This window comes from Trichinella spiralis (genome assembly GCF_000181795.1).
Source record: "Trichinella spiralis strain ISS 195 chromosome Unknown Scfld4, whole genome shotgun sequence".
Lineage (NCBI taxonomy): Eukaryota > Metazoa > Nematoda > Enoplea > Trichinellida > Trichinellidae > Trichinella > Trichinella spiralis.
The window spans coordinates 1392077-1392497 of record NW_003526943.1 but is presented as its reverse complement, the minus strand read 5'-3'; positions in this window follow the sequence as shown (position 1 = coordinate 1392497).

Genomic DNA, 421 nt, shown 5'->3' with positions numbered 1-421 from the left:
GGCGGTGAAAATTTGTCCCCAGCATGGCAAATATAATTTTATTTTTCTATTATGCAAAATGCATTTTAACACTACTCAGGGCACCTGGCTACATATGTAGACAAACGAAGATTGGAACAGTGCTGTGACATGAAAAAATTATTAACCTTAATCAATCCAAAACGTTCGAAAAAATTTAAGCTCCATTTTCCAGCTTAATTTGTTCTATAACTTTTTAAACTGTGTTCATTTTATAAATCCATATTCCGGGCACTGTCTACCTAAGTAAACCGTACACTTTCTCTTTTTTTTGAGAATAAACCGGAATATCCCCATGGTTGGGGGAGCTAAAATGCTCTGAGGTTAACATATTGATTATTTTTAATGGGGGTCATGTTCGTATCCTTTATGGAATCTGGGATAAAGTTTCCGTGGATTTTAC